We start from the raw sequence: 22,397 nt of genomic DNA on the forward strand, positions 1-22,397 counted from the left end.
ATTTAGCATTCTTATAATGTTAAAGAGCAAATCTTTAACATCTTATGGTATTTTGACCCAGGTTATATAATACAGAAATTCCATTTTCTTTTAAGAGCTTAAGATATGTCGTTAGAGCCAGTGGTGCATTCCTATAATCCCAGAGGCTCAGGAGGCTGAGGCAGGAACATCACAAGTTTAAGGCCAGCCTTGGCAACTTAGTGAGACCCAAATCAACTTAGCAAGACCCTGTCTCAAAATATACAAAATAAAAACAAAGAGTGCTGGGGATGTTGCTCAGTGAGTAATCACTCCTAGGTTCAATCCTTGGTACAAAAAAAAAAGATATTTCATCTGAAAATATATCTGCCTCCAGACTCTCAACTGAAACACTGAAACATTTTTTTTAGACTTTCATACTTGTGGTTATAGATCTTTTCATTTCCATCCTACTATCTGTAGGTGTCAAATTTGATAATTATTATTTCCCCAAACACCAATTTTACAGAGTGGTAAATATTATTTACTCATGACTTGCTTTATGACCATCCTATTTTAATCCATATTTTGTGTTTACATATTTCTTGTCTTTTTAATGTTATTGAACTTTTCATAGATTTGACCATTTGACAGTTCTCATTGCGTGTTAATTAGTCCCCTTCTCCTTTACAAAGAAATAGTATGTTTCCTAATGCACAACTATTTTCATATCTGTTTTATTTTGTTTCTCATTTTAAAATTTTATTTTCACAAAGCCTCTTCAAATTGTCAAGATTTGAGTACATTTAAAACAGAACCTGGCTTTTATGGAACACAGTTATAACACATAGACTTGATTTTTATCAATTTACACTAAAAATACAATTTTTATTTTATATTAAATCTGCAAAATTCAGAAATTTGATATGGGCCTTTTTATTGTTACTGTTGTTTGTAGAATTATTAGTGTAATGTTATGTCTTTAATGGAAACCATATGCTTTGTATTTTTGCTATTTAGATTTAATATATAGCCCACATTTTATACCATATAAAAACAATTTCATACGCAAAAAAATGTGCTTAAACAATTTTAATGCTGAATTGAGGAATAAAGATGGTGGTTCAGGGGATAACAGTCTACAGCTGCTCTGAAAGAATGAATTAAATCAACAGTTCTGCAGCAGCAATAGAGGTAAGAAATGGGGAAAAGCAGGAGGCAAATCAGTGAGCTAACATCATACTAAATAGAGAAAAACTGAAAGCATTTCCCCTAAAATAGAGAACAAGACAAGAATGTCCACTCTAACCACTCTTATTTAATGAAGTACTTGAAACTCAAGGCAGAGCAACTAGTCAAGAGAAGAAAATTAAAGAGATACAAACTGGAAAAGAAGTCAAATTTTCTATGTTTGCTGATAACATAACCCTATAATTAGTATATCTGAAAAACTCAGAAGACTTTCACAGCTAATAAAAACATTCAGCATAGTAGTAGGATAAAAGATCAACATGCAAAAATGAATAGCTTTCCTACACTTCAATAGTGCATAGACTGAGAAAGAAATCAGGGAAACCATTCCATTCATAATAGCCTCAATACATACATACATATATACATACATACATATGTAAAATAACTGGGAATAAGTTGACCAAGAAGGTGAATAACTCTATAATTAAAATCACAGAACATTAAAGAAAAAAATTGAAGACAACCTTAAAAGATGAAAAGACTTCCCATAAATTTTGTCAAAATGGCCATATGACCAAAAATCTACAAATTCAATGCAATTCCCATCAAAATATCAATGACATTCTTTACAGAAATAGAAAAAAAAATCACTCCATCTCAACAGATGTGCAAATCTAGGACTCTGAAATCATATGGAAACAAGTAAACAAGTCCTAAATTTTATATGGAAGAAGAAAAGACTCAGTATAGCCAAAGCCATTCTGAGCAATAAGATCAATGTTGGAGGCATCACAATACCCAATCTCACATTGTACTATAGAATTGGAGTAACAACCAACCAACCAACCAAACAAACAACAACAACAGCAACAAAAACAGTATGGTATTGGCATGAAAACATACATGAAGACAAATGGAATAAAATAAGAAACAGAGAAAAATCTGCATTGAGACAGCATTTTGATGTTCAAAAAAGACGCCAAAAACATTGGAGAAAGGACATGTTTTTTAAAAAATGGCGCTGGGAAAACTGGATATCCACATATAGAAGAATGAAAGTTGGTCTCTATCTTTCACCCTGAAAAAATCAATTCCAATGGATAAAAAACTTAGAAATCAGACCAGAAATTTTTCCACCTGCTACAAAAAAAATAGGGTCATGACTGCAAGGTATTGGTTCAGTCACCAACTTTCTTAACAAGACCCCTAAATCTGAAGAAATAAAGCCAAGAAAAACAAGTGGGATTCTTTCAAATTGAAAATATTCTGTACAGTAAAGGAAACAAGAGTTTGAAGAGAAAGCCTACAGAATGGGAAACAAAAAATGTTTGTTAGCTAATTTTCTGATGGAGAATTTATATCCAAAATATATAAAAAAACTCAGAAAACTTAACACTAGAAAAACAAATAACCCAATCATTATATGGACAAATGACCTAAACAAATAATTCTCAAAAAATATAAAAATGTGAAAAAATGCTCAAGATCATTAGCAACCAGGGAAATGTAAATCAAAACTACACAATATCCATTTCACTTCATTTAGAATGGCAATCATCAAGAACACAGTTAACTGGTGAGAAAGTGGGAAAAACTACACTCATTTATATTTTATGGGATTGCAAATTAGCACAACTACCTTGGGTTGCAGTGTGGAGGTTCCTCAAAAGATTAAGAATGGAACCACCATAAGATTCAGCTATCCTATTCCTTAGTATTTATCCAGAAGAACTCAAATCATCATGCTACAATAATATATGCATACTAATATTTATAGCATTGAAATATACAATGTCAAAATTATTTTATCATCCTAGGTATCTGCCAACCAATGAATTGATAATGAAAATATGATATATATAGACAATGGAACTTTATGCAGCCATAAAGAAAAATGAAATTATGTAATTTGCTAGTAATTGAATAGAACTGGAAAGCATCCTGCTAAGTGAAATAAGCCAGATTCTGAAAGTTAAGGTTCGACTCTTTTCTCTCATGTATGGAAGCTAGAGGGAAAAAAGACATAAAATAGGGATCTCACAAAATGGAAGGGAGACCAATAAAGTAGAGGAAGTGGATAGAGAGGAAGGGAGGATGCTAGGGCATGGGGAACTTGGGAATGATATCTACTAAATTATGCTAAATCCATGTCTGAACATAATACATCATAAACGCATATATACAGACATCCTGGGAAGCCTTGAAACAGAGTTACATTTTAGCTTTCTAGCATTTTCAAAGCTATAATCATTGCAAATTGTAGTGAGTTTTGCATTATAACATAGCATTTATATTTCTGTGCTTTTAATATTTTAGCAAAATGGTTGATTTATTTTACTTATGTAAAAGTATATAAAATTGTATTTTTAGCACTCCTTTACATTTTAAATGTCATTTTTTGACACACAGAGATATGAGTTACACAACCAAAGAAAATAAAAATATTGAGGACTTTTAGCCAGATACCAATGGTCACTAAGGAATCTGAGTCAATTTTGCTCTCTTGAGTTAAGAGCCAATACTAATAGGATATACTTGGTCCAAATAGAGATATTTTCTTGATGACATAATCAGAAGAGGTAGAGAATGTAAGGAAGAAAATTTAGCGAGGCCCTAGTCTACTTTCCACCATATGAACTAATGTAATATAAGGTTACACAAAAGCATTCTGCACTACCTGCAGTGGAGAACACCCAATTAGGAGGTGGAATCTGCTGAGCATCATCAGAAAGAAGAAATGAAAAGAAGCATGATTGGCATATTCCTGTGCCAGGCAGGGGGAAAATGAGGGAATCAACATGAACTTGAACCATGGGGTTAACAAGCAAGCAGTAGCAGATTAGAGCTGGCAGGAGGTTGGTTATAGCTCCTGATAAATGACCTTTGTGAGGATTAAAGAACATGTCAACCACAGCACCTGCTTCCACATTCTAGTTTGAAATAGCCACTTGTAGTTTCTGTGCCAGCAATGAAATAATCATTGGTTTATTAGTTACTATCACAAGAAAATAAAGGCAAATAATGGACCACAATTTCTTCTCATTAAAGCAGTAAGATAAAGGCACTAAAGTGGAATCACAGGAAGCATATTTATTTTGGTCTGCCCAGTATATATCCTCCATCTTCTAATTAAGTTTGTTCAAGATAATTCTTGGGGTACCACTGCTCAATTCTCAGTTTTTGAGGATGAGAAAGGGATCACCCTAATCCTGGCTCCAGGAATCATTTTGTGATCTTCATCTGCACAACTAGAGCATAAAATATACCACACTCCACATCACGTAGTCCAGGGCTGTCTGCACAGCTACAGGGATTGGCTCACCTGGAATTTTGCTAGCACAACAGGAAAAGGAGGGAAACCCCTTTTTATGGAGGTTGGAGGGACAGTGACATGTTTTTCTGGAGCTGCCAGGTTACCGAATTAAGAGGTTCTCAAAGAACGAACTCCCACTTGGAAAAGAGCCTAGCTGAGAGCTGGTCACTGATGGATTCCTGACACTTTCCTACTGGATACTGTTGTGCCAAGGCTACTGCTGCTGGCCTCCTCAGCCTAAAGATCCTTGATTTTCTTCCCATTCTTATGCTACCTTCAGTTGGGTTTTTGTCAGTTTTAAACAAAATAATCTGAGTAACCCAGAAACATTGGCAGGTTGGAGAGATTTGGGATATTCAGGGTAGGACTGATTTGCATGTGGCTCTTTCACAATCTCCACCGAGACTTCAATAATTCACTGGCTTGGGATATGAAGTCATTCTTTCTTTCTTATTCATTATTTTTTGTTTTTTAGTTAGGTCAACTTTCTCATACATTGCTATGACAATTTCTATCTTCATACCTTACATCCTTTCATTTTTCTAAGTTTCTTACCTATTTTTCTCTATTATATTTCCCAAACTAAGAAGAATTCTCTTCCATTTTGCCCCACCTGAATTCCTCCTGAGTTTCTCACACACAACTCCAGGCAGGACTCCAGTTCCCTGTGGGTGGTTTTTGAGGACTCTATCTTCTAGTCCCCAGCCTTAACCCTACCCTCTGCTTCCTGGCTACCAGGAGGTGAGCAGCTTTGCTCCTCCAGCATGCTTACTTACCACCAGTGATCAGGAAGCCGCTCTGAGTAATAACTAAAAAGTAACTTGTGACCCTGGTACCAGCATACCAGAAGTGAACTAGGTACATCCAGGAATTGACATTCTTTATCCAGGTTTGGAAATCTACTCACACAATATAAAAGAAACCTACTTTGGAGCAAAATTCAGAAATGTTCTACCAGTCCCAGAGAAATAGGGAGAGGGAGCATTAGAAAATAAATAGAATATTTAAACACCATGTTTGAAAATCACATATGCATGTATTGTTGAGATACAAGTATTTAAACAATACATTGTACTTTTATATATAGGCACAATGTTATATGCATCAAATATCCATGTCTTGATGCATTCAAAGACAATTTTTACTGTTACAAACTGTTCTTTATGTGTTCTTATTGTGCTAGAAACTTTCAAGTATAATTAAGGGATGCACGAATATTATGCAGTTATGAACCAATGGGATAATAATTCATTGTTGTATAGTCCAATAGTATTTAATAGGGCTTTCTTTGGTTAAATAAATGTCTTATATTTGTGCTGTACATTGTGGTTAACATGTGTAGCTATTGAGCACTTGAAATGAGATAATGTGATTGAAGGACTGAATGTCAACTATTGGTTAATTTTAATGAATTCTGATACAGCTAATAGCTATCATATTAAGCAGGACAGTTATATGATATTTATAATAATATTAGTGGGGGAGACAGAATAAAAAATGCCCAAAGTAACCTCCTATCAAACAGACACTGTTGGAGTGTGTATGCTTAGGCAGATGCACCAAGTAAAATTGTCTTAGGAGGATGCATTAGTCAGAGTGTTCTAGAGAAACAGGACCAATAATGTCAAGGTTTGAATCTGGAATGTCCCATAAAAGTTTATGTATTGAAGACTTGGTCCCCAGGGAAGCAATGTTCAGAGTTGATTGGATCATGTAGTTCATAACCTCATCAATTGATTAACCTATTGACAGATTCATAGCTGGATAGACTACAAGGAGGTGGGAAAAACTGCAGGAGTTGGGATTTGGTAGAAGGAAGTGGGTGGCTAGAGTTTGACTTTGGTAACTATGTCTTGTGTCCAGCTCTTTCTCTCTCTCTCTCTCTCTCTCTCTCTCTCTCTCTCTCTCTCTCTCTCTCTCTCTCTCTCCTTCCTGGTTGCCATGAGGTGGGCAGCCTTGTCCCACCACATCCTTCTACCATGTGTATTGCCACACCATAGACCCAGAAAGGATCCATCCAGTTGGCATTTGATTTAAACCTTCGAAGCTCTGAGCTTAAATAAAATTTTCCTCCATTAAATTTTTGTCTCTAGTATTTTGTCACAAGGATGTAAAACTGATTAACACAAATAGGATGTGTGCACACAAATATACAGACTTACATATGCATATCTAGATATATACACATACACATGTTTGTCTATCAGTCTGTCCAGACTTATTATAAGGAGTCAGATCAGACATTATGGAGGTTAAGAAGCTCTAAGAGCTGCAGCTAACAAGCTGGATTCCTGAGCTGATATTTAAGTTCTAGTCTGAATCCAAAACTCAGAGAATCAGGAAAGCCCTAGTATAAGTTCCAGTCCAAAAACTATATATTCAAGACCCTGCGAGAGCTGATGTTTCAGTATAAATCTGGGGTTGTAGCTCAGTGGTAGAGCGCATGCCTCGCATGTATGAGGACCGATTCAGTCCCCAGCACCACATAAAAGTAAACAAATAAAAATAAAGATATTGTGTTCATCTACAACTAAAAAAATATTTAAAAGATAAATTAATTAATTTTTAAAAAAAGGCAGTCAGCACCTCTGTTCATCAGATGAAGGAACATAGGAAATCTGTGGAGGTTTATCTCCCTACAGAAAAAGTTCCCGTGTTGTCTTAGGTGATTTGTACTGATTTCTAGACAGAAATCATCCTTGCTAAAAGATAGAGGAAGATTACATAAATCTTTATCATGGGGATAAATACACACAAGATTGCTCACTCCAAATCCACAATGTGATTGAGGCATGTATATTTTATTTCTTAAGAATAAAGGTGGACCTTCTCTCATCCTATGGAGGTAGTTATAATGCAACTTAATCCTGACTTGCATTCTCTAGTGGCTGAAAAACAGCACTTCTTTTTTTCAGTCCAGGTTTAGGCTAATATATGAGAGGGGATGAAGAAAGAAGTTGAAAGTAGGCTTGATTTTCTCTACTCCTCCACAGTATCTCTGCAATCTTCATAGATTGAGGGGCAGAGAGAGAAAAGAGAGAGAATCAGAGGAAGCCATGCTAGATTCTGTATTTTTCACTAAATGCTAACATGTTTTTTTCCCCCGATGTGTTGAAATCAATAGTGATTGTATATATCCATGAAGTTGCCTTTGCAAACTTTTTTTTTTTCAGAGATGGACTTATATTTTCATAGGAAATTAAGAAAAGCTTTTGACAACCTATTTTCTATTTCAAAGTGAAGTTACTACACAGGTTGTCAAGTGACTGAAGCTATGAATCAATGTCAAATGATTTTCCTGGAAAGCATTTTATGAAAATTACAGTTGCATTATTCAAAAATAGTTCTGCTTTTTTTGAACTTGGTGAAGGAAAAAAGACCTTGCGAATTTTGTTACTGAAAATGGGTTATTTACTTTTAATGAATAGAAACTGTTAAATATGATGAACATGTTAATTTTTAATGAATCTCACACCTAAGTCAAAAGAAAATGACATGAGGATTTGAATAACAAAGAGCTAGACATATATGCATGGTACTTGATGTTTTACATTTTCCTAGTAAGAAGACTTTGTGCTGGGCTAAATTAAAAAAAAATAAAATGGAAAGAAAATACTAATATTCAGGTTATATTCCTCAAGTTGTTCCAAAATTTGTCAGATATTTATAAGTCAAAATCAAATGGGGAAAATGTTTTGGCTTATTCCTATCAATTTAATCAACTATATTTTTTTTCTTTTTAAAGATCATGATAGCTATTTTTCCTTTCAGTGAACCAAACAAAATCCCTATTCTCATAGGACTTAAATTCTGTAAATGATCTTCCAACAATTCAAATTCAAACTGTCATCAGATTTAGTTTTTGGATGCATTAACTTAATAGCAAAATAAAATGAAACATCATAGCAATAACTTAAAATATAACATTGATTCCTGTATTCTTTCTTCTTTGACCACCTAACATCCAAAAAACTGAGGCTATACACACTGAGTTCTCTAAGTTACTTTAAATCCCCTTCTCTATATCCTAAAATTTATATTCCTCACCCAATTCTCCAAATTGATATCCAGTTGAATAAGGAAATTTAAATCTTGATTTTTACCCTAGTCACGAGTAAATTACTCTTTTTTACATTAGCCCAGCTTAAATCCTCCTGGTTTAAATTAACTGTGACAGTAAAGAGCAATGAGTAAATTTGGATAATTCTATCCAAAAGTTTAGGCTGAGTATCTCATAAGGGGCTCTACTTTGGTACTAGGGAAGGACAAAGAGATGTACCAGGGTTGTGGCTGGCTAGGAGAAGATGAAAGCCACATCCCAATTTCTGAAGGTGGTTGCAGCGTCCCCTGGGCTTGGAAGTAGACCATAAATGTCATTTGGGAATATTTTATATTGTACCATTTTCCCAAAAGGGGGAATAGAAACTATTGGATGCATTTAGAAGTAGTGACTGGGTCTCCAAGATCTCAGTTATATGAGAATGCTTTGCAGAAGCCTATTTAAGAACATCTAATTTATCATCTAATTTTTCAAATATGAAAGTGGACAATATCAGAATGAGAAAGCCACTGCCAAGATGTGAGCATCTGGACCACCAACGTCAGAGACCAGAGCCATGAGGCTTCAGCAGTGCATGTGGATGATGAGTTGTATGCAGACAAATCTGAACCCTGTCCACACTGATATGCTGAGCATTTCAGAAGCAAGTGGTCCAATCCCTCTTTTTCCTGCTGGTTGATGGTGAATTGCAACTTATTTTAGAAGCCAGACCCATAGAAACAGAAAAGAAAATTCACCAATGAAGAGGATCTCTGAAGTAGAAATTTTGTCCTGGCCAGAGACAGAAAAGCAATTTGACGGCTAAAATCACTGGATCAGGTAGTTTTCCATGGTGGTCTAGAATAAATTGTCAGACCTTCTTGGGTGTGGACTGAAGTGGGGTGTTAAATACAACCATTCTATCACATGACATCAGAATGCAACAGCATGTGCTGGATTTCTCCTGGGTAGGTTTGTGGATCATCACGAAGGGCTCTGTTTCAGAAGGCTGCACACCAGTCTTCTGGTTGAATCTGGGTTGAATCTGCCCCTTTGAGAAGAGGCAGTGGCTACTAAGGCATATTTTTCTCTCCAAGAAGTGCATGAAAGCAAGTCATGCTCCACATCTCTACTTGCATTACATCTGCTCACTGTTTGAAGGTCAAGGTGAGTCACATGACCAAGTGACTCAAGGTCATTGGAGCAGAGAAGCATTCTACTTCAAAAGAGGAGTGGGGACTGAATATTTACTGAATGAACATTATTCCCATCTATGACAGGTACAGCACATTCAGAATCAATGATGACTAATTTAAAAGATTTTATTGCCAAATAAAATTATTTTTAACCAAATATAGACTTTATTAGGTATTGAATGAATATGAAAATATACCCATTTAAATGGAAACCTCAAGAGTTCCCTTTAACCTCCAGGTACCTGTAGGTCTTCTCTAAGTTCAATAAAAATCATCATTTGTATACACAATAGCCAGTTTTTGTGATACTAAAAACAACTTTTCTAATTTTGTATTAAAATTCTGGAAGTCAGAAATAAACTAGAAAAATAAATAAATAAAATTATTTTCATTTATTATATTTAATATTTGTTTGTGACTAGTTTATACTTTCTTAATATGCCTATATCTTAATATTTACAAGAATTTATTATGCATGTTTTACTTGGTAGTTGATGTTTCTCTATTCTCTGCCATTTGGTAGGTTTTTCTAATTATGAGAAATGTAGCTGTTAGTGGGTGCTTAGTCAAAGGGCTGGTGAAAATACTGATATGCTTTTAACTATGATTGTTATATCCTAATGAGTGATATAATAAAGATTTTTTTCTTTCTAATTTTATTTATTTGTTATATCTAAACATCATTTGATATTTATTTGTTTATATACATTTGATATTTATTTATTTTATGAATTAAATTATTTATTCTAATTTGTTATACATGACAGCAGAATGCATTTTGATTTATTGTACACAAATGGAACAAAACTTTTCAATTCTCGTGGTTGTATACAATGTAGTGTGGCACCATATATTCAGTCTCATTCCACCATCTTTCCTGCCCCCATGCCTGCTCCCCTCCTCTCTTTTCCTCCTGTTTGCCCAATATGATGTCCCTCCATTCTTCCCATGACTCTGCCCCATTATGGATCAGCATCCACTTACCTGAAAGAATATTCAGCCTTTGTTTCTTTTTTGGATTGGCTTACTTTGCTTAGCTTGATATTCTCCAACTCCATTCATTTACCTGCAAATGTCCTAATTTTATTCTCTTTTAATGCTGAATAATATTCCGTTGTTTATATATACCACAGTTTCCTTACCCATTCATGTATTGAAGGACATCTAGGTTGGTTCCAGTTTAGCTATTGTGAATTGAGCAGTATTCTAAATCTCTGCCAAAATTATCATCAGTTTTGAATTGTATTGATACACAAATAATATTAGAGGTGGCTTAAAAATTTATTTCTTTTTAATGTTTTCTCCAAAATGATAACCAAAATCATAAAATGCATATTCTTTATTGGATGAATTTGTCTCTTTTCATATTTATTTGGAACTATCTCTGTAATGGTAATCAGAATAGTCTATTGTGGGGATGCAGTGAGAATGGCCATTCTCACTGCATCCCCTCAAAAGACTATTCTGCTATTGAGGGGTCCCAGGAGAGGCCAGGGACCTCACATTAAAGTCTAGGGAAGCCTCTGAGTGGAGGTGTCTAAAACCTCGGAGGAAGGGAGGGTTGATATGCAGAACTCCCAATCACGCCCACCCTTGCAGGATCCACCCCTGAGGTTGTCAGGAAACAACCTGACAAGGATCAACCTGTCTTTCTTCTCTTTCAAGTTTACTGACTTATGGGGCAGGGATCCAAAACAGTTTCAAAATCAGGGTTTCAATAGGATCTGAGCACTGAAATCTCTTGGTATCCTGTCAAAAACCAAAACACATTTTTAAAAAATAATTTTGTTGCTGTTTGTTTGTGAAAAGATAAAGAAAAAAAGTGGTAAGACTCTTGACTTTAGTTTTCCCATATTTGGATCCCAATCCTGCTCCTGCCACTAACAAAATGATTGATGCTTAACAATTCATTTTTCTGTTTGTGAATGTGGGAGGGCTTATATATACTATCAGAGTCATTTGAGACTTGAGCAGATGCACATAAAGTATTTCATACAGGTCTCAGCACATTGTAAATGCTCAATATATTATAAGCATTATTGGTATCTGGCCGTTTCCCCCATTAATTCTATAATAAATCTCTTTCCAAATTGTGATCCATTAGCTTTGCAATTGTAAGATCAGACACATGGGGATTCTGATGGGCAAGACTTGTGAAAATGCATCATTAAGCATTTTTATGGTATGTTTGAATTGTAACAGAGCCAATTCTACCCTTGAGTAGAGACAACCTTGTTCTCTCCTTGAATAGATTTTGGCATGCATATTTATTTCAGCTCCACCCTGTCTGCCAGGCTGTGCTTCTTTGACAGGAAAGTGTAACTGAAATCACATGGGCTTCTGTTCAGAACACTAATGGGAGCTGCTCAGGTTGCAAACTCATTGTTACACCTCAACTTTCTGGCAGCTACTTGAAACCCTGATCTGTCAGATATAGTCATGGGAACACCTGGATCAGAAGCATAGTCTTTACATTTACCTTTCCTCTTTCCCCAGCTTCTCCAAAATGGAGACAGGAAGTACAGTTAGTAAGTATGTTGTCTTTTAAAGAAAACTAGGTTGATCTGAATTTGCTTAAGCAAGATCATCATAGGAGGTGAGAATGCAAGCTTCTACATCAGTGGCTCCCAAAGATATACATACTCAAGTAGCAAAAATCTTTTTGTTGTTTGTTATTGTCCTTTTTTTTGGCAGCAGAAATTTGTAAAGATTGTTTATTTTGACATTCCACAAAGGGTTCTCCAACTGCCTTGAGATCCATTTATTAAAAAGCATCTTTCCAGAATCATGATTACTCTTTGGAGGAATACTACCTTGCAGGATATATTTCCAGAAAACACTGGTAATCTGACTCCTCCCTCGCACTTCAGCCCCTGGTCTACATTTGTCTCCCTCCTCCTGCCTCCCTTGTTCCCCCGGGGCCTTTTCCCCAGACAGCCTCGGGTCTTTCGCAGTTTTATTCCTTTGTGTCTATTACTGCTTCAGCAGGAGATGGCGTTTTATGAACAGTCAACGTGATGGTACCTTAATACTTCTTTATCATCAAGGATTCTTTTGCCACACGACATACTCCAGGGTATTGCCCTCATTTGTCCCTGTAGTCTTCTCAGGTCATGCTCATTCTCCATTTCCAGTCCCAGGCTCAGCACTGAATACAAAGATTTTATGAATGATCAAACAAATTAAGACATGAAATTAACAAAATCATTAAAAATAAAAACATATTGTTTCCTCCATTAGTCATTGGAGAGCACTGGCTGAAGGTAGAGGCTTTGGAGACCTTAATTTAAGTGCTTGTCTTCCACTGTTCTTGCATATATTTAAACAAGTTACTAAACCTGAAAATCTGGTTTGCTCATCTTTAATACCTGATTAAAGTCCCTGACCTCCTAAGACTGTTGTATGGAGAATACAAGCCTTGGAAATGGCTTAGCATCATGGTGCCCAAGCTGTGCTGAGTGTTGGGACAAACTCACAGGGAGAATATTTGGAATTTTCAGAGAAAACATGGCACACAGGTTAGCAGCTTCAATGTTTCTGCATGAGCTGCATGAGATTGCATGCACAATGTTGACTCTGACACTGGGGTTGGGTTTTGGTGGTGATAAAAAGGCAAGTCTCATGTAAAAATCAATGGGAAACAGGAAATAAGGTTGGCAATCAATGATCATAGTGGTTTTAAATTTTAAGAAATTGTGTGATGCCCAATATTGATATACAACACTTCAGCTGTTATGAATTTTTTTTTAATTTTAAAGAGACTATCTTGTTTTTGACTATCTTATTTTTGTATCTATATTTTCAAGTTGTTACAAAATTATTAAAATATAAATGGTTACTTAGATGTTTGAGCCTGATAATTTAATAAAGGGAACTATTAGGAATTCATTTGGCCTGGAGATGACATGAAAAGGTTTGCTAAAATAACAAAGGCTCCATGATCTTCACCCAAATAAAGAGTTTCTATGCTCAGTACAGTGGACAATAATATGGGGGACATTAGCTATTTTATGGACAATACAGTGAGATATTAATTTGTGTTTTGTCTTTTCTGTTTTTTTTTCTTATCTCATTTTCTTTTCAAACATTTATCCCTGTACCCAGTATTTTATTACCATAGTAAAATTTTGGATGACAAAAACTTTCTCAAAAGACTTTCCAGGGTCCTGAAGGCCCAAGATTATGTCAGTTATCTTAGAGAAATGTGCTTGGTGGGAACAGGATTGGAAGGAGAGATTAAGTTTGAAAACTCTCACACTAAACATTGATTGGTATAGAACTTTTTGCAAATGACAGAAGCTTAATGCAAACTAGTTTAAATTTAGAAGGCAAAAGAAGATATGCACCTAATGACAAAGTTTGCAGACAGAATTTTTGTCCCAGGTGGGACCAGGTGCATGGGTAAGGCAGATGTCAGACAGGCTCCTGCATCCCAAAGTCCAATCATTCTACGAGTCCCTTGAATAGCAATGCCCTATGCTGCCTTCTTGCTGTGCTCTAAGGAGGTCCATTTGATAGGAATTTTCTGGACCTGTTAGGTCAACTAGTATTTCTGGGGTTAAATGAAAATAAAAAATTAGTGACCCACTGTAGAATATGAATGATTGAGAGTATCCCCAAGAGGGCCATGTTCTCTGTGAAACTGCATACACCACTCATGTCATACAGAGCCTCTGCTGATCTTGAACAAATTGCAAGTACTACTTGCTGACCTCTTTATTCCAAACACTTGGTTAAGCTCTTCACATGTACTGTTTATTTAACACTGACAACACCATGAATTAAGCTACCATTTCTATACTCACTTTAAAAATGAGGAACTGCACTGTACAGAAGGTCTGTAACTTGCCCTGGATCATACAACTACTTAGTGGTGGAGAGCACATATAAATTCTCAGCCTGAGCTCAATTGAATATTGGTAGGGAAGCTTCACTGCAAATGATAGAAGCATCATTCAAACTAGTTTACATTTAAAATAATATATATGTATTACATGCTTATGGGATTGCATATATATAAGAATATATGTTATTTGAATATATGCAAATGTGAATTCATACATACATTGCATATATGTATATAGTCAAAGTTTGCAGATTTTTTTTTTTGTCTCAGCTGGATCCATTTTGTGGCTCTGCATTCCTCCATACTGCCTGTACTTAGAGTAAGTTAAATCCACTGGAGGAAAGGTGGTCACACACCTCCCCTGGTGAACTGCCAGCTGAGTGAGCCAGCCCTGCAGAAAGAGAACTTCTCTTTCCCAAAAGTTCCATCTGAAGCCCCAGGAGTGTCATTGTCTTGGCTGCATCACTTACTCAAGCCTGAGCCAAGCTCAGTGTTACCAGGGAAACAAAATATGTCCATTAGCTAGATCTGGATCACCTGCTTATCCCTATAGCAGGGTGGATTCAGCCCTACCCAATCAAGAGGTTTTGACAGTGAGGAAAGAGTAGTTCTCAAAGAAGATCAGACTGTTATTTAATAGTAAAGAGAGAAAGGATGTTGGCAGGCAAAACATAACAATCAGCCAATGTAAAGTACCTACGTTTTGTTTTTTCACAAGAGATGAACTTGAGATGTTATACAGATGTTAGAAGTTACTAGAGCACATTTATATTTCTGGAATCATCTGGATTTGGTGCAAGCTGTCGCTGTGGATTTCCCTCCTTGCCAACACTTTGTGATGCACATGCCTTTTCATTTTTACACAGGAAAAGAAGGAACTAGAAAATGGTCAAACAGAGCACCCTTCACTGATATTCAAGATTTGTGCAGGAAGCAAAACCACATCTTCATCTTCAATCCCCTCCAATAAGAGGAGAAAATGTCCTTGCACAACAGGTGGGTGTTTACCTGCTTGTGGTCTGGGCACTTTTCTGGTTGGGCTGCTTTGAAGCACTCTTAATAACTCCTCTGCGTGGTAACTAACTCCACGAGGATTCAGTTGCCATGCAACTGTGTGGTATTTCTCCATAGTACTGCCTTTCCTATGATTACAGACTGAGGAGCTTTTATAGTCATAATAATACCTTACACTCATGCCAGCCCTTTACATAAGAAGATCCCAAAAGGGTGAATAGAGTTGCTCTTTATGTAAGTCTTTTCCACCAAGCACTAAAAATACCCACGCTTCCCATTGAGCTATGTGGCAGCCATTGGCTCCCCGCTAAAATATATAATAGATATTTTGGCAGGAGGTAATACAAAGTATTACTCATCAGAATTAAAATGTGAAAGGTATTCAGGTGGACATAATAGAAGCATCCTTTAGAAAACATCCTGGACATGCATGGGGGATGCTCATAAGTAGACAAGTGTTTGGGGTGTGTCTCTGATTTGCATACCTATGGGAGGAGTTCCATTGTTTCTGCAATTTGTATGGAATGTGGGGAGCAATTGAAAAGAGGATGGGGTCGGGTTGACTGGGTCACCCAGCTGCTCCCAGTCTTAAATAGGGCGAGGCCCTCAGTGCGGCCTCACCAAGGAAGCGTTTGACATGGTGGAGACAATATCCTAGGTTTTTCTAAAGTCCTATTTTTTACCAGATGCACAGTGACGCAACTGGCAGGATCTAGCACATTGTTTAAATCCCTTTTTCATGAACTTTCAGAAATTCAAGGGTTATTATAAACCGAACTGTATTCTCTCTGAAAATAAATAACTTGTTTGGTTCCTTGACAAACATGCTTATTAATCTTCTTAATAAAACACCAAACAATTGAGCAAACCAAAACAAAACTGGTTTGGTCTGAGTTTTAAGGAGCTAGCTAAATATGTTATGGAAAACAGTTTGAAAGTAAAAGGCCTTATTTGAAGCAACAAGGCAGAACTTTTTTTTAGAAGGATGTCTTCTAAAACTCCTGGCTTCTTTCAGCAACCTCTCACTTTGGTCCTTGTCTGTTTTTATTCCAGTTACATCGATCTGTCAGTGCTAGAATTTTTTTTATCATGTCTTTTCTGTCTTAATTGTTGAGTGCTAGTTGTCCTTTAATATTCATAGACTCTTCTTTTAATAGAGCTCTTAAAATTTATGTGGCCACATGGCTGCCCTGGATAAGGCAACATTTTAAGTTTTTCTTGAAGCTAAGTTTGGTGGTAAGTCTAAATTCTGACTGTAAGTTCTGATTCATGCATCTTTTGGGTCCTGCATTCCTACTCCTCCTCCGGAAACTTCAGAAATGGACAATCCCTTTCCATGATAAGGACTATAAACTATGAGTCTTGAAAACTGCTGACACCTTGTCTACTGTCATGTAGAGAAATTTGGTCTCTATTTAATGAAAATCAAGCCAAATGTGCCATAGGGAAGAAGGAAGGTGGGGAGGGAGGGGAGAGAGGGAATAGGCACGTGATAGAGTGTGAGGCTTTCCTTTTCCCTCTTGAGCCCTGCATCCCAGGTATCTCTCCTGTGCTTCCGTCCCCAGCCCTCTCACCATTGACTGTTCAGACCCTCTGTAATAAAGGAATCTCTTATAGCATTTTTTTAAAATAATTCCCTCCTCTCTCTCTAGTTGATTTCAGTTTCACTTTTGTCAAGCAAAAAATTCTGATTAGTAAAAAGATAGTCTCTATAACAAAAATAGTTGGCCTTGTGAATATATTCTCATGAAATTGACCATTTTGCATCAAAGTCACCGTAGTACAGAGTGAAAAAAATCTAAGACCTCTACAGGTGAAAATAGAGATGAGAATCAGCTAAACATTGACAATCAAATAATTTAATTGTCCTTTATATCTACACAGGAAGGCATGATTGAATTTATGGATATATATATATATATATATATATATATATATATATATATATATATGTAATTTTTTGGAAGAGTAAAATATTCCAATTAACTATTTGTTCAGGTGGTTTAAACTGTTAGTTGCACATAGTTATTACTTGTAAATTTCAGTTTTTGAGACCTGCATATGAACGAATCCTACAGCTTTCAATGGGTTTAACTTATTACCACATAAATTCAAACATATTTCTTACATTGAAAATATTTTCATTAAACATATACCACTAATTAAAATGGTTGGAAAACATTCAAATTCATGACACCATAAGGAACCTTAGATAATTTTCAGATTAACATTTCACAAAGAACCCCAGATTAAAATAGGCTGTGTATATCATTAGCTTGGAATTTGGTTTTGCCTTATTACAGCACCCTGCTATCAATATGTTTACTTATAAAATAAAATAATTATTTTAAAGATAATCATTATTAATAGTACTTTGAATATTTTTATAAGTTTCTATTCCAAACAAACATGATACTAAAACTCAGTTGAAATTATATTGAACTTTAGCTTCCTAACTGCTAACAGCTTAGATATACAACAATCCCCTCTAATTCTATCCAGTAAAATACAATTTAGAATGTTTCCTACAAACAAATTTTTGTCAAATTCCATTTCTTAATATAGTTCTACATTAATACGCAAACAGGTAGAATTTAGAATTGTAGTGGTGCATTCAATGAGAATATAAGTGTGTATGCGGGGGTATAATTATGCATTTCTGTGTTGCATTTTAAACATTTTCAGAATTTGGATCTTTTCAAGGTATGCTTTGGTATTATGTTGAACTTTCCCCCCCCGATTCTTGATTGTCATCAGGTCCCTGTGAGTTGCAAAAAAACATGATGAACAGGAATTCAGGCAAATCAGAGTTTCACAAATTTCACCTCATATCAGTTATACACGTTAATTTTGTCAGCGTTTTCACTGCTTTGTTCCAAAGACCAGCTTATAAGAATTTTAGAATAGGAAAGGTTTATTTTGGGGCTTACAGTTCCAGAGATCTGAGTCTGTCAACAGCCAACTTCAGTTCTCAGGGCTCAAGGTGAAGTAGAGCATCCTGGTGGACAGTGTGATGGAGGAAAGCAGCTGGGGACATGGCACCAGGAAGCAGAAAGCTCTGCGCAACAAGGACAAAATATACATCCCAAAGGCACACCCCCAATGACCCGCCTCCTCCAGTCACACCCTACTGCCCTACAGTCTCCACTCAGTTAAATCCTGTCAGGAGACGGACACACTGATTAGGTTAAGGCTCTCATAACCCAATTACTTTACCCAGATTATTTCATTGTCTCATACATGAGCTTTAGGGGGGCCCCCATATCTACACCCTAACATACACTCTGCCCTACGCTGTCCACTACATGATTTTCTAGGTGAGCACACCTAGAAACACATCTAGGCACCAAATATCATTTCCTAGATGTAGAGATAGAAGTTTGGTCCTGTCTAGTGCAGCCTCTGAGCATTTTGGTTTTGTCTCTGGGGACAGAGCACCACACGGGTAGCCAGAACATCAGTTTCTGACTGCAGATATTTCAATGAAGGACTGCACAGATCACAGATTTCTGTGGCCTCATATTCTTACATTGGTAAATTCATTTTACATATCTTCCTTATTTTAAGTGTCATATGGCTTTCTTCAAATAATACTTCTATAATTTTGATAAAGTTATATTTTGTTCATGCTGATGAGGGGATTATATTTTCTGTAGAAGATTATATTTTCTGTAGAGGAAGGACTTTAAATTTGTAATTTAAAATTTAACAAAGGTCTCTAGACTAACTCTTAACGGTAAAATAAATGGAATGTGAAGCTGCCTTTTTCTTATTTTGATGGCTTGTTCCTTCCCTGTCTCTCACTAGGTGCCCAGGAATAATTCATTGTTTTCTTAGTGCTCTACCATTTGAGTCATCTAAACTTGTGCTGCGTAGCTATGGGGAGTCTATAAGAAGGACATCAAAAGGAAAGAAAGAGGGAAGAAAGCATGGGAAGACAAAAGGAAGAAAGAAGGGAGGAAGGAAGGAAGGAAGGAAAGACAGAGGAAGGGAGGAAGGGAGAGACTCAAGGAGAGAGGGAGGGAGGCAGAGTGCTTTGCCTCTATTTTAAACATTTTTCAGGAAGTGGTATTTATAGTGCACCTATTGATTGCAGCTCCTGGAGGAGACAGCCCTTGGGTGTCTAATGTCCTCAGGAACATTTTCACTTCCCAAATTAGCTCTTCACTCTTCCTTCCCTCCAGTGATTGCCAGTGTTTGTCTTTCTTCTCTGCTTCCTTAGGATACCACTGCTCGTCTCTTACATTTAAGATCCAATGTGATCTAAGCTTGGAAAGTCCTTCATTTGCTTCCTTTCATCCTATTTACTATTTTTCTAAGGCCATTATATTTCTTTTTTCCAAGATATAGGTTTCTTCAAGTCTTTTGATTTCTTGAAGTTCAGTTCCATCCCATTCACATCAAACATAAAAAGAAGGAAAAAAAATAATAAAAATTGAAAAAAAAATGTAATTTTTTACAGCTACAAAAACTGTGTTGCCTCCATGATTCATTTCTATCGTTTCGTCAGTATTTCTGCCCAGGTACTCTAGCTTGACCAGAAAAGTTAAGGTATCATAAGCACAAGCTTTTACTTGGATAGTCAGAGGTCTGTTTATAATTTAAAGAGTTATTAAACTAGTTGATAGCCTCAAAGTTAGACTTCATTGAAGGAGAGTGAATATGAACACAAATACTTTGGAAAAGATATGTAGTAAAGGTCTGATAAAGACAGAACTTAAGTGAAGAAAAGAATTTCAGAAATTATTCTGGTCCCCATGGGATAATGATTTGGGGAAGGGACTTTCTTTCCTCAATGGTCACAGGTCACTCAGGTAGACACAGAATTGGGGCTGTCTATCCACCAAAGTCCTTCCTTGAGGCCTGAAATACCTTTCACCCAAACTTCCACCTACACCAAGCTTCATTCAGTGGTAAGAAATAAGTCTAGGACTGAAGGGGTCATCAGAGAACATACCAAAGTTCCCCCATGAAATGTAAATAACTCCTGATTACTTAGTAAAGAGTCATTGGAAATTTCCTCTTTGTCAAGAACAAACAAACCAAACCAACCAACCAAACAAACAAAAAACCCAAAACAACTTTCTTAATAATTGGAATATAAGGTGAAAACCAAAATTAAGTCCCTTTCTCTCTCAGATGTTGTATGATAGCACAGACAAACAGTAGTTTGATTAATAAATAAATATATTATTAAGATAAAATGTATAACAAAATGCATGAAAGACAACTAAATAGGGTATCAGGAGTTTTTTTGTAACCCATGTAATTATCATAACACTATAACATAGATACTATTGCACTTTTACCAGTGAGGATGCTGAATCTTGGATTTATTATTTTGGCCCAATGTCATTTTCTGAGAGCATATGAAAACCTCATGTTTTACCTAAGTGATCAACATTCCAGGGCCACCTTTGTCTGCCTTAAAATTCCCTCAAATAAGTACACTTGGATTAACTAAATGTGATAAGAAAACAAACTTGGAGGAGAATATATTGTCAGCTACAGCTTTCATTTGTTTCTTCCATGGTTCTTTCTGATTACTGATGAGTATTTTCAAATGCTTAAATAAGAGCTTAAATAAGACCACAATGTCTGCACTTGGTCTAGACAGTTTGTTGCATTCAATGAGGCAAAAGCCAAAAGAATGTGCACGGCTTGGTTCCCTAAGGAGTAAGGACATCACAGAAACCCACTGCGCCCACACTAATGGACATGATCTCCTAAATCCTGTGTTAAATATTTTCATGAGACAGGTTGTGTTTCAACTTACAAATTGCTTGTTTCCTTTTGACTTTCCTCCAAACCTTACCTGAACAATAGGCTCAAACCTACTTTTGAATTTTTATCTCTTTATTCCAGATATTGCCAACTCAGTAATGCATTGTTGACATTTTCATTCACAAATCAGTATACCCCAGTCTTCTCATTTAAAAAAATAAATGGAAATCCACAGATTCCAAAGGGAGAATTTTTACATTTCCCCCCAAATTACCATGCAAAATTATAAAATTTGTATGTATACTTATCAAAGAAAACTAAGTAAACATACACCTATTTTTTTAAAAAAATAGGAAAATGCCACCACCCAGATATCAACAAAATAGGTCATGTTTTTTCATACTAGCAATTTTCTTCTGCATGCAATAGTTGCAATACCTTGGGAAAAATCACTTTAACACTTTCTCCATATTATAATTTGTAAATTGAGAAGAATTTGAGTGCCTCTTACACAAGATTGGTATGGCCTTTGATTGAGTTAATATAGTAGACAATATGATAAACACTGTGTATATGTTTGTTACTGCCATTGTTATTATGAATATTATGTTTATGCATATAATGATATGGAGGATTATATCATGCTATGTTTTTTATTTAATTCAATTATTTGATAAATTTTAGTTTAATTCCTCCTATATGTAAGACATTGATCTACATGTTAGGTGGCAAAGATGAGCAAGGTCACTCAAGGTACCTGTTTTCATGAACCTTGCATTAGGATTCAGTAAGAAGAAACCAATGAAATGAAAACAGTAGCATTATATACAAGTGTGCATATATGGGGGAGTAAAAATGATAAATGTTTGGAGATAAGTATTTGCAAAGAAAGCAGTCTCGTGATAAGGAATGCCTGCATTGGTTTTCTTTTTCAGACTGAGGGATCAGGAAGAAAATTTGCACACAGAAGTACTATGGGCCAGATCTGAGTTCTGGGGCATTCCAACATGTAGCACTCAAATTTCACAAAGGTGACCAAGAAGGAGAAATCACATTGCCCGTCTCGGACTATTCCTTGAAGACCTTAAAAGAGCGTACTATAGGGATACTGCC

This window comes from Urocitellus parryii, chromosome 1 (assembly GCF_045843805.1).
Source record: "Urocitellus parryii isolate mUroPar1 chromosome 1, mUroPar1.hap1, whole genome shotgun sequence".
In the NCBI taxonomy this organism is placed as follows: Eukaryota; Metazoa; Chordata; class Mammalia; order Rodentia; family Sciuridae; genus Urocitellus; species Urocitellus parryii.